The following is a 12,673-nucleotide window of genomic DNA, read 5'->3' as shown; positions in this document are numbered from 1 at the left end:
TGCTATCTTTTCACCTCCTTTCTGGGAGCAGTCAGTGGTTGCTCAGCACCACATGTGACGACTGGGCACAGGCCCCGGCCGCTCCCGGCACCCACCACCTGCCTACGCACACGAGGAGCCGGTGCCCCGTGTTGTTTGTTCAGCGTCTCCTCCCTGTGGCTGCCTCCCACTGCCCGCCTTGCCAGCTGAAAGAAGAGACAATGCACTGGCATCAACAGCCATCCCACCTTTGAGACAAGTGGGAGGTGCTGATTCATGAAGATAGTATTTCATCTCGCCAATAGAAAAACAGGCTTGGGATCCAAGGAGTTCCCTACCCCATGCACCGCCTCGCGTGGATGTGCCAAACTGCTCTGGTCTCAGTTCTGTAGAACCAAGCACAGGGCGCGCAGAGGAGAAGGCACCACTGTCTTTCACCTGTATTCCCTTTTCTGTTTCACACTCACCTGACCCATGGACCCCTGGAGTTCTGTTTTTTTTCCCATCCTCACCATAAGCTGATGCTTTTAGTAAAAGAGCCACACTCCATCAGATCATTTCTCTTCGTGGAGGAGACAAAGGATTAAAGAAAACCTGTATTTTAGATACTAGTTTTAGAAAGTATACCAAAAGCCTGTTCTTTGCATTACGGTGAATTTTCCCACCACAATGGAAGTGCAAAGAGGAAGCCATCAGGAACCTCACTGGGGAATCTCTTCAGGTCCAACACTTATTTCAGAAATCCAAGAAATGTTCTAAACGGCTACCACTTATCTCATACAATCACATAAAAAGGAAAAAGAGACAAAAACCCCAAACCGGGGAGCAGGTGTTTGGCCGAGCGGCACAGATGCACACATCCCTTGCCCCGGTGCTTGGGTTCGACTGCTGTCGCCTGACTGCGGCCTCCTGCACTTGCAGACCCCGGGAGGCAGCACCCACGGCTCAGTGACTGGGTTCCTGCACCCCAGGGGACTGAGACTGAGTTCCCAGGTCCTGGCTTTGGCCCCTGCCTGTTGCAGGCATTTGAGAGTGAATCAGCATATGGGAGATCTCGCTTTGTCCATCTCACCCTCTCTCTGTTTCTCTGCCTCTCAAATAGATAAAAGAATAAATAAAACAACACAAGAAGAGAAGAAGAACTCTGAAGATGCAAATGCGGAAAGGAACGGTTACACACCGCTGGGTTTCGGTGCACTTTGGCTCCAGAAGAGACAAAGCAGGTCAGTCATTCCCCGGTCGGTACTTGCTTCTCATGTTTCAACTGAGCAAGCTTGCACGTGGATGCTGGACAAAGCTAGAGGCACAGTGAGTGTCTCTTAGGCTAGACCACCAGGTCCACGGGAAGTCTGAGTGGGGAAAAGGAAAGCAACTGCCTCCAATGGGCCAGCTCATGGCACACAGTGTGGGAAAGCCTTGGTCTGGCAGGTGTACTTTCTGCACAGCGAAGCAACTGAGGTGCCTGGCGTGTATGCAGTGTTCTTGGTGGGGTCCTCAGGACTTCAAAGGCACCGTGAGGGGTCCCACATGTGCACACCACACCACGTGCATGTCAGGGAACTGTCGCTCAGAGGGGTCTAAAGAGCGGGTGGGCTGTGACAGCACCACCACGAGCTCTCCCGACAGACAGGAGCCAGGAAAGCACTCTGGGGCATTTGGGCAGGTGTGAGACGGCTGGGGTAGAACAAAAAAGAAAGTTCCGGGAGAGAAGCTGGGAATCAGAAGAACCAATGAACACAAGAGTTTCAGAACAGAACGGGGCATCAGCAAATCCATGAGGAACTAAGAATGAAAACCAGTGCAGAGGGATAAGAGAACTAATGGGACAGACATGAAGTAATTTTTTTGAAGGATTGGACGTACAAGCATGAGCTGTGAATGAACTTGACACTCATCATAAAATAGTGAACAGGAAAGAAAAAAAGGAAGGCTGCTATTATTTTGCCATTTGAAATTTAGTTATTACAGTCTGATACACTGGCTTTAGTGGCCTTGGTTAGACCTGTGCTGGCTGGGCGGCACAAGGATGATTCTCTGGTGAGGCACGCCTACACCTGCTCCTTGCTACCCCACTGCGTGCCCATCCGCTGGCATTCCTGCCCCCAAGCTCCCGGGTGGATGACGTGGCGCGACGTGGCGCGATCCGGTGGGACCAACGCTTCAGGAGGAGAGCAGCGGCTCTGCCTGGAAGCGGTCAGTTCCTCCACGAAGGTGGCCACTGGGACTGGCGGGGAGACAACCCATGCCCCGTCACGAGGGAAAGCAGAAGTCAGCAGAGGTTTGGAGCTTTGAGAGGAAGCACAGAGGCCAGGGTTGGGAATAAAAGGTGTGAGACTTACAGATTTTAATTTATAATGCAAGCCAGTGGGACCAATTCAAATCATCACTATATTTTTATGTTTTAGAATTTCATTAAGGAAATACAGCACTTTTTTATCTTCCAAAACTAAAACTGATTCAGAAACAAATGTATTTTATTAATTTCAACATCTCATTAATTTACGTGAGGGAAAACTTGTTATATTTCTAAAAATTCAAACAGCTGGTTTTAGGTGACGATGCTAGGCACATCTTCCCTGATGACCTTTTTTTTTTTTTAAAAAAAAAGAAATTTATTTATTTATTTGAAAGGCAGAGTTAGAGAGAGAGGGAGAGGGAGAGAGATATCTTCTATCTGCTGGTTCACTCCTCAAATGGCCACAATGGCTAGGGTTGGGTAAGACCGAAGCCAGAAGCCAGGAGCTTCTTCTGGGTCTCCTACTCGGGTGGCAGGGGCCCAAGCACTTGGATCATCTTCCACTGCCTTTCCAGGCACATTAGCAAGGAGCTGGCTTAGAAGTGGAGCAGCGGAGATTCCAACCAGCACACCTATGGGATGCTGGCATTGCAAGAGATGGCTTTACCCACTATGCCACAATGCCAGCCCCAATTTTCAAAAAAAAAAATAGAAACAATCTGAAGTTAAAATGTACAGTGTTTTTCTTTTTCTTTATTTTCTTTTCCTTCCTTCCTTCCTTCCTTCCTTCCTTCCTTCCTTCCTTCCTCCTTCCTTCCTTCCTTCCTTCCTTCCTTCCTTCCTTCCTTCCTTTCTTTCTTTCTTTCTTTCTTTCTTTTACAGGCAGAGTTAGACAGTGAGAGAGAGAGAGAGAAAGAGAGAGACACAGAGAGAAAGGTCCTTCCGTTGGTTCACTCCCCAAATGGCTGCTACGGCTGCCACTGTGCCGGCCTGAAGCCAGAAGCCAGGTGCTTCCTCCTGGTCTCCCATGCAGGTGCAGGGGCCCAAGCACTTGGGCCATCCTCCACTGCCCTCCCGGGCCACAGCAGAGAGCTGGATTGGAAGAGGAGCAACCGGGACAGACTCTGGCACCCTAACCAGGACTAGAACCCGGGGTACCGGTGCCACAGGCAGAGGATTAGCCTAGTGAGCCGCGGTGCCAGCCTGTACAGTGTTTTTCTAATGCCATTAAGAAATCCTTCTGAGGCCTGCATTGTGGTGCAGTGAGTTAAGCTACCACCTGTGACACTGGCATCCACATAAGCACCTGTTCAAGTCCAGGTGGCTCCACTTCCCATCCAACTCCCTGCTAATGGGTCTGGGAAGGCAGCAGAAGGTGGCCCAAGCACTTGGGCCCCTGCCACTCATGTGGGACACCTGGATGAAGCTTCCAGCTCCTGGCGTTGGCTATCCCAGCCCTGGTTGGTGCAGCCAATAGGTGAGTGACCCAGCAGATGGAAGATCTCTTATCTCTCTGTCGCTCCCTCTCTCTATAACTTTGCCTTTCAAATATATAAATAAATCTTTTTTAAAAAAACGCTTTTACATATCAATTTCATCCTCAACAAAGTTCCTATAAAACAGGGAAATATTTCATGATGAAATAGCAGAAAAAATACCTTTAGCTTGATGTTCTTGGAATGACTGGTAAAGACCCCTGCTTCCAATACAGACAAATCTCTTGGGAAAGTAAGGACTGCCCTACTCTAGGCTCTGCCTTTTAATTACTAAAACAGCTGAGAACTGTGTTAGAATCTGTCTCAAACACAATGGAATGGTTGGGGGACCACCGCCTGAACACGAGCCCATCAGGGGTCAGAGGGCAGCCACTGCAAAACAGGCTTGTGGTCCCCATGAGGAACGGCCGTGTGCAGTTTAAAGGGGACACAAGGCTGGTCTTGACTCCTGGCAGCAAGAAGAGACAGAGGAGAAAAGAGGAGGCCAAAGTAAAGGAAGAAAAGTTGAGGCAGAAAAGGTCACAGGAGAGGAGGAGAAGCCGTGTGGCTGCACAGGCGGGTGCAGGGAAGGCGAGTGCTGCAGGCCGAGAGGCAGGCATGGTCCACGCCAGACTCGTTCCCACCGGCCCCCCGGCTGGGCCTGACCTTTGATCTGACAGTGCCAGCCAGCCACCTCTGTACCTGCTGCTGGTTCATTGCCACAGCACTTCCTGCCGCAGGTGGGAAGTCTCCCCCGCCCATAGAAACCTCACACTTCCGTGGGATCCGCCCTCACTTCCAGCTGCCGTGTGCCCAGCAGGTCTTTAGAGCGTGCATGATGAGCCAGAGTCGACGTGAATAACAACACGCTTCCTGAGTGACAGAAGACACTGGTGTGGCCACGGCTCCAAGTGCTGACTTCACTCAGTACTCCAAGAACCCCCGAAGAAAGAATGCAGCGCCGTCCGCACCCTGACTGTTGCCCCGGGTGCATCCGCCCTCCACATCTAGAAGATGATAACTCTGGGGGGTTTCAGCCACCAGCTACGTGGTAATCTGTCGTGGAAGCAATAGAAAAGCAACGCAGATTTGAGACTATAAGAGACACCCAGGGCTGTGTCTGAGCAGCAGTTACGCTGATGGACGGCCGCACCCACGTCAGAGAGCCTGGGCTACAGTCCCGGCGCTGCACCGAGCCCAGCTTCCTGCTGACGTGCACCCTGGGAGGCAGCAGGTGGTGGTGACTCAAGTAGCTGGGTCCCTGCCACCCACATGGGAGACCCGAATTGAGTTCCTGGCTCCTGGCCTCACCCTTATGCTGTCTAAGATTTGTCCATCTGGGGAGTGAACCAGTGTATATGGGAGTTCTCTCTTTCAAATAAATAAAATAAAACATTAACAAAGTGACACCCCGGTGGCTCTGCAGAGTAGGCACAAAGGGAAGCTTTCGCAGGAAGCCACCTGGGGTGGGGGGAGGCCTGCGGATGGCACCTCACGCTGTTTCCTTGGCAGCTGCTCTCTGGCCCGCTGGGGACGTGGACATTTTTAGAGTCAGCACAGAATCTGGGAGATGGCAGGGCCTGCTGTAGCCCCTGGGACACACGACTCAGGCAGCAACAGAAGCCAGTACGTCCCTGGCACCCATCCTGCCACCAGATCAGGCAGTACACAGCTTGGGGTAGGCATGGTGGCACAGCGAGATGAGCCACTGCTTGGGACGCCCCCTTGCCACATCGGAGTGCTGCTGTGGCCTGGTTCTGCTGCTTCTGATCCAGCTCCCTACTAATGTTCCTGGGAAGCCGTAAATTATGGCTCAAATACGGGGGCTCCTACCACCCACATGGGAGACTCAGATGGAGTTCCTGGTTCAGCTCCGGCTGTTGTAGCCATCTGAGGAATGGAGCATTGGATAGAAGATCTCTCTCTCTCACTTGTGCTTTTAAATACACACACACACACACACACAAACACACACATATATTTAAAGTACAGAGCTGGCAGTACTAAGTAGGAAAAGACTTTTTTCTGCATGAAGCTATCTAGGTACAAAGGAAAGTTAAATATTTAACAAAAGAAAATACTAGGAGTTGAAAAGCCCGAAGTACTCTTTCAGAGGATGTCTTTTTAAAAATTTTTATTTATTTGAGCGACACACAGAGAAAAGAAAGAGAGACAAAGAGAGACAGCAACACACACAGAAGCACACACACACAGAGCTCTCATCTGCTGGATGGCTATCTAACTGCTCTCATTGCTGGGGGTGGGAGTGGAGCCGGGAGCAGGAACTCAGTCCAGTCTCCTCCTTGGGTGGCAGGTATCCAACCACTTGAGTCACTGTCACTGCCTCCCAAGGTCCCCATCAGCAGGAAGCTGGAATCAGGGGCCAGAGCCAGGTATCGAACCCAGGTCCTCCGGAATGGATGCAGGTGTCCTAACCCGTGTCTTCATCGCTGGGGCAAATGCCTGCCCCAGAAGATGCCTTTTGATAACCAACGAGTTCACAGGCCTATATGATGATAATGATAATAATTAATGATGATGACAGTAATAAAAACAATAATATGTAGCACAAAGTACCTTATACTTACATAAGCCCTTTCATCTTTAAGAATTCTGAAATTCCTTGTGACCTGACTTCGGAACGCATCAATTTGACATGGTGTCTCTGCTCGCCTCTGACACTGAGTGCCGGCAGGGAGGCGTGGCCATCACCTCCCAGGCCTCGGCGTGGGTCCCTGGAATGCTGACGGAGGCTGTGCAGGCAGGGGTCATCACTCAGGGTGGGAGACACTTTAGTTTTGCCCGATGGCTCTTGGATACGAGGGCTTGCTTTGTGACTTCCATGAATTATTAACCCATTTTGTCAAAATGTGCTTCTGAGGCCTACGTGGTGGAATTCAGGTTTGCCTGGCTCTTCTTTCCCCCAAGAAATGCTTTATTTGGGAGCTCTTCTCAAGGCGTCAACTCTCACCTCTTATGCCTGACCTCTTCCTCTACACCAGGCCTCCATCTGCCTCCTCTATGTTGCAACATGACGGCTCCAGGCTCCATGACTGTAACAGAACTCCCCACCACCTCCCCTGCAAACCCAGTGCTCTCCCTAGGTCTCTGATGGGGGTTATGGCATCATCACCTCCCCACCACCCATCATCCTCAGGGGCCCCCTCAGCCGGGCTTCCCTACATCCCTGTCCTGTCCAAGCCCTGATCCTCTGCTCTCCATCTCTGCCAGGTCCTGGCACCTCTCACTGTTTCTCCAGCCTTTACTGCCCTGCACTGTCCCCGGAGCTTCACAGCTGGCCCCTCACTCCATGGTCATCTGGCTGGGAGTCACCATCAGACAAGAACCTCATCTAATCCATTTTTGTCAGCTGTCATCAGCGTTAGATTTTCATGGTAAGAAATATAATAAGCATTCTGTTTCAACTGAATCAATAAGAACTCAGTCTTATATTTTATGTGTATGTACTTATATATTTCTGAGAAGCTGAAGGTCAATTAGAATTATATTTTAAATGTACATGCATTCCTGTAATGAATCCTAAAAACTGGAGAGACTTTTAATACCTCCACACCTACTAACTTTTAGTTGAGATGTTCTTTTACCAGGTTTTCATGAAAGAGTGTACATCTGACTTGTCCAGGAGCCTGGAGATTTCATTCTAGAATTTTACAAACTGTGCACACTGGACTTTGATATCAAGGATAGCTTCTACTGCTGAACCGCAGCTGAACGGAGCAGGCATTTAATGGCAGGCCACGCATGTGAACCACACACGTGCAGAAGGGAGATGGGGGCCGCCAAGGGAGGAAGGAGGGCCATCAGCACAGGGCTGTGGCGTTGGGGCCTATGACACAGGCACACGGGGAGCTCTCAACTTTGCTAGCACATGCAACAGTGAGTGAAGAAACCAGCCTGGAGTGAGCGAGGGGGTGGGGAGTGAAGCAAGAGGAGGCATCCAGGGTGAGAAAAAGGCGGCTACTTGGCCAACACTTTGGTGGATTCAGAATATCTGGCTCTGGAGAGCAACTACTGCTGAGTGAACAATGAAAAAACCCAACTGGTAAGGAACCGTCAGACTCACCGGCAACGTAAGGCAGCGCGGCCAGGGAAGTACCGTCCATGAGATGCCCGTGAACAGAGATTCTTAGTGAAAATTATTTTAGAAGACAAATCGGACTTAACAAAACAGGAAGTACACTGTTAACACACACACACACACACACACCCCCAATAGGGATTTTGAAAATTCCGGAATCCAAGATTCATTGACTGGAGATGAAAACAGAGATGGAACACGCCATCATATCAGCGATGGGTCTCGCACAAGCAACGCTACACTCCGGGTGACCGCCATCAGGGCTCGTTCAGATAGAAGCTAAGCTCAACTACTCATTGTTCCTAAGGAAAGCGGCTGCAAAAGCCACAACAAATGTCTGAGGTTTCGGAAATTATTCTGTAGATGTGGAGGGGTCAACATGTGACTGTAGCTGAGGACGGTCCCCACTTGGACAGCTTTTTGGAAAAAAAGGTACAGGTTTTAGAGGAATTCTCTCTTGGTGCAAGTAATGAAAACATCTACATTAAAGACACCTGAGAGGCTTAAGGAAAATATAGAAAAACATTTTGAGGTCAGGAAAGGTATCTCGCTAATATATAGGTTTCTGAGTCTTTAATGACAGCACTGTCATGCGAGTATGGTCGTAAGAAAAGAACCTTCAGGAGAAAATGGGAGGAAGTCGAGAGCATTGCCGTCAGTCCAGGTTACTGTTTCCTTAGATAGGAGATGCTCTCGCTGGGGACAGCAAGCAAGGGCTCACAGGCCGTAAGAGGACCGCTCTATGTCCCCTGGGGGCTTTGGCTGGAAGCCTGCGGTGTATAGAAAACACAGTGAAATAGCAGAGAACCAACTAGAGAGATGGAGACTTAGAGCTCTCTTGGCGAAGTCCAAAGAAGGGAAAGGGCAGGAGGCCAAGGTGATTAAGGAAGGTGTAAAGATGAGTATGTGTGGCCTGAGAGGGGCTTACATACATAAACAGTGATTGAGAGATACAGACCACTTATACAACACAATGGTCAGGCGGCCCACCCCACCGTGGCCTGGCAGTTAGGACGCAGAGGATGCTGGGACAGTAACATCGGAAGGGACCCTGCCAGACTTCAGCCCAGCTTCTTCTTCTCCAGGCCCCGCAGTGTGGGCAGAAAGGCACCAGCCCTGCAGCTGCTCTCTCGCCATCCTCTGATCCCAGCTCCCACCATCAGAGGAACGAACAAAGAGCAGAGGTGGCGGGAGGAGCGGAGCTTCGGAGGTCAGAGGGATCAGGACGGGTGAGGTGGCCGGAGAGCTAATGGAGCTGCAGCGGGCCAGCGGCTAGAGCCGGGAGTATCTAATTTCCTGCTTCGCGAGGGGAAGTGTGAGGAGGTGGTGAGAACAGCCACGGGAGACGAGGGGGGCGGTTTCAGGACAAAAGGCCAGGCTGGCGAACACACCGAGGGCTTTTCACCCCCTAATACACGGGGGCAGAGCTGGGGGGAGCGCTGACTGGTATTTCAAGTGCTCGGTGACAGCTTGGGTTCCTGGGCTCTGGACAGTGTCACACATCATTATTCTGAACAGGGCTAAGAGATAGAGCAAGCAATTACAGGCCGTTTAACTTAACAGCGTTTACAGAAAAATAATAGGAAAAGCTTGGGAGGGGTGCTGGTGGCAGGGACAGTCCCACAGCGTATGGAAATTTGATCAGGAGAGGGAGGTGCTGTTGGAACTAGTTGGTTGCACTTCTTTGAAGCTACTGCTTTCTTAGTTCTAGATTTCAACCCCTGATTTTTTCTAATATCTATAAAGATTAGGAATAAATAGTTTAAGTAAATAAAACTCAGATACAACGGAGGACATTAGAAATACATGGGAAATGACTAAAAAAATGAAGGTAAGAGACAGTGATATAGTAAGGAAAAAACTGTATCAGTCGAGTTGAAGTCAAGATGCTCTTCATGAAAAATACTTGATTTTGGTCTGTAAATGTGTCTCCAGCCTATTCCTCAGGTGCTTTGTATTATAAAGATGCCTTTTTTTTTTTTTTATAAAGTGGATTGACTATTTGGTCTGGTTAAAAATTTGGCATAAGATGAATATTTCATTATTCCTTCCTTTGTAAGTTTTCCAAGTTAAAAATTCTCAAATAAAAAGAAGACATCTTTGTGGTTTTTTAAAAAATTAAGTAATTGGTCAATATCAATTTTCTCATAGTTATGCAATTATCTCCATACCACTAAATAGCTGCTGAAACATGAGGGAAAAAAGGAAAGATGAAAACCAAGATAACACACACATTAAAAAATCCATTTACAGATTACTATTTGCTGGAACCTCCATTATCCCTTGTTATGAACTCTGAAATGGCTCATCTGTATCATCCACTGATGAAGTTATTCCGCTTTTCCAGAGGTGCCAGATTCCAGGAACCGGTATCACCTCTATGTCTCCAACCTCCATGAGGGCAGGAACCGTGTCTCTCTTGTTCATCATTGTATCCCCTGGGTTCTAGTACTGTGCTTGATAAATAATTAGCGAGTGCTTAAATAAGTAACAAGCGCAGCACCGATACTGAGGGTTTACTACGTGTCAGACACTGTATAACTGACTCTGTAAATTCTCCAACAATTCTTTGAAAGAAGTTGTATTATTAACTCCATTTTTGAAGCTGAGAAAACAGGCACTGAGAGCTTAAGTAACCTGCCTAAGGTCACACAGCAGTCACTGACAGGTTTTGAACTCAGCCAAGCCTGGCCCAGGGGCCCAGATCTGAGCACAATACCATCTCCTCTCCAGGAATGAGTGCATGATACAGTGAACCTAAGTGTCGCTGTGAGCACAGAGAACGACACACGGGCAGAAATCTGACGCAGCAGAGAACTCGAGGATTGACACGCCATCTGCAAACAGTGGAATTCAGGGGGCAGCGAGAAGTTCACAGCTGCATGTCCAGGATCCACTCCCTGGAGCAGCAGAACTGTGACACACCTTAGGCAGAGCACCAGGAGCAGGCCTGGCTTGGCCCCGCGCTCCCTGCAGGCTGCAGTCCTTTGTCCAGGACAAGGACCTTCAAGGGAGCGCACGCCGGGTTCCGGTGGTTACGGCAGGGAGGGAGGACAGCGGTCGGCACGCGGGAGCGACTGTGCAGGGAGAGATCAGCAGCCCTCTCAAGTCAGTACCTGCCTCGGCTAAGTTGGCTTTCTTCAGGCTAGTCTGAGCCTTACCCAAAAAACAACCTCTTGTTCTGCTCTGGGACACCGCTGTTCTGAGGCCTGCTACGTCCTCACCGCTTTTTCCTTTTTTTTCCCCTCCCAGTTTTCCAGACAGCATTTTCCTCTTTCCTGTCGGTCATCCGGGCACCCTCTGACTCCCAGGGGAGGCCGTGTGTGCTCTCGCTGCCCCGGCCCCGTGTGCTGAGGATCTGGGAGGAGGGGTGGGCGGCTGGTGGAAGTGGATCAGGAGAGCAAACTTTCACAGATCCTGGAAGAATGGAAGGAAACCCCGGGCAGGAAGGATACGGTTTAGACGTGAACGATTCCACGTCTCCCTACCTACGTGCTGACAAACGTCCGAGAAACCGGGCGCTTCACCGGACTCAGGTGACCGAGGGTGGGACGCTGCTGGCTGCCAGGCCCCCACACCTAAGCAAAGGCTCCAGAGCAGAGCTGGTCCCCTTTCAGAGGGAAGAGTCTCACCCCCTGAGGCTACTTAGCAGAAGCCTGCCACCACGCTGATCCAAGCTTTAGGAAAACTTGTTGTTCTGAGGAGTGAGGTTAGAAGCTCAGCAAGACAAGCTGCTCAAGAAGAGGGCAGAGAATGAATACAGCCTGGGCGGGAGGGGCGTGCGGGCCTCGATGAAACGCAATTCAAGATCCAGAATGGGGCGTAAAGGGGATCCTGGAGAGAGGAGCGGGCACATGAAATCAGACACCACTCTCACATTCAAACAATGCTGGTGTCAACAGAGCTGCAGAACAGGTATGATGATAGCATCTGCATGAACAAAGGCAGGGGAGGGGTGTGTGTCCCAGCAGGAAAGGGGCTGATTGGGATTCAAGAGCGGTCTTGTTAGGCCCAGGGTCCTTTTCCTGTCCAGCCACCGCTTTTGTTCTTTGCCCTTATCAATCCCGTACCTTGCCTAAGTCAGAATGACAGACAAGCCGTTCTTAATGACTTCCTAGCTTTTAAAACTATTTTGCCACGCTTGAGGTTGCTGTAGGAATTGAAGTCTCAGTCGGCTTCGCGGGCCTTCCACTCTGAGACAATCATTTTTGTTTGTAAGCACAGACATGTCTGTCCACATACGTGGCTTGTGCGATGTTCCACAAAAAGGTGTCAGGACCACGAAACAAATGGAGTGAAGCCGGCCCGGCGGGGGCAGTCCTTGCTGTGTCAGCAGCCCAGAGAGCAGGCCGGTATCTTCCTCCCCCAGGGACCCAGCACATCCTCTCCTGGGCACACCCACTCTCCATTAGCGCTGGGAACAATCGCTCGCTGTGTCGGGCCGGCCACGCCCTGCCCGGGACAATGCCGACTGCACAGCCCAGCTCTCCCAAGCACTGCTACTTCCTCTCCTTCTGATTTCCTCCTGCGTCCAAGAGTACATGAAATACAGCTCTTTCTTGGGCATGAAAGAACACACTTGCAAGGGTGGTCACTCACGACACACGCACTTTCAGTCTGTCTTCCCGGGGCTTCCCTAATCCCTACAGGCCACGCGATGTATGGGAATTTGCTTCGAGACCAGCAAAAGGGCTTCCAAAGGATTCCACTCTCAGCGAGGCTCACTGGGTGCGCTAGCCAGCACATCGGAGCGTCTCTCTCTGAGACACTGCCTTCTGCTCTCTCTGGGTGCACTTCACACCTTCAGTTTTGTAACCGTTAATGAGGGCAGACAACATCGGAGGGGCAACACCAAGCCAGACATTTTCATAAAGTTAGGGAAGG

General features: G+C 50.3%; 1 protein-coding gene across 1 annotated transcript in view; it reads right to left on the bottom strand.

The window, feature by feature from the left end:
* The window catches only part of GMDS (GDP-mannose 4,6-dehydratase), a 628,352-nt gene that overhangs the window by 86,473 nt on the left and 529,206 nt on the right, over nt 1–12,673 (bottom strand). The window lies entirely within an intron of this gene.

Source organism: Oryctolagus cuniculus, chromosome 5, assembly GCF_051225735.1.
Source record: "Oryctolagus cuniculus isolate XC-2025 breed Fujian yellow rabbit chromosome 5, ASM5122573v1, whole genome shotgun sequence".
In the NCBI taxonomy this organism is placed as follows: domain Eukaryota; kingdom Metazoa; phylum Chordata; class Mammalia; order Lagomorpha; family Leporidae; genus Oryctolagus; species Oryctolagus cuniculus.
This window is presented reverse-complemented; position numbering and strand designations above follow the sequence as displayed.